Source organism: Bison bison, unplaced genomic scaffold (genome assembly GCF_000754665.1).
Source record: "Bison bison bison isolate TAMUID 2011002044 unplaced genomic scaffold, Bison_UMD1.0 scf7180017864378, whole genome shotgun sequence".
NCBI classification, from domain to species: domain Eukaryota; kingdom Metazoa; phylum Chordata; class Mammalia; order Artiodactyla; family Bovidae; genus Bison; species Bison bison.
The window spans coordinates 6913493-6913822 of record NW_011494950.1 but is presented as its reverse complement, the minus strand read 5'-3'; positions in this window follow the sequence as shown (position 1 = coordinate 6913822).

Genomic DNA, 330 nt, shown 5'->3' with positions numbered 1-330 from the left:
TGAGTGGGTGATACCATCCAGCCATCTTGTCCTCTGTCATCCCCTTCTCCTCCTGCCTTCAATCTTTCCCAGCGTCGGGGGCTTTTCTAATGAGTCAGCTCTTTGCATCAGGTGGCCGAAGTTTTGGAGTTTCAGCATCAGTCCTTCCAATTAATATTTAGGATTGACAGACTGGTTTGATCTTCTTGCAGTCCAAGGGACTCTCAAAAGAGTCTTCACCAACACCACAGCTCAGAAACATCAATTCTTTGGTGCTCAGGCTTCTTTTGGTCCAACTCACACATCCATAAATGACTACTGGAAAAAACCATAGCTTTGACTATCCAGACC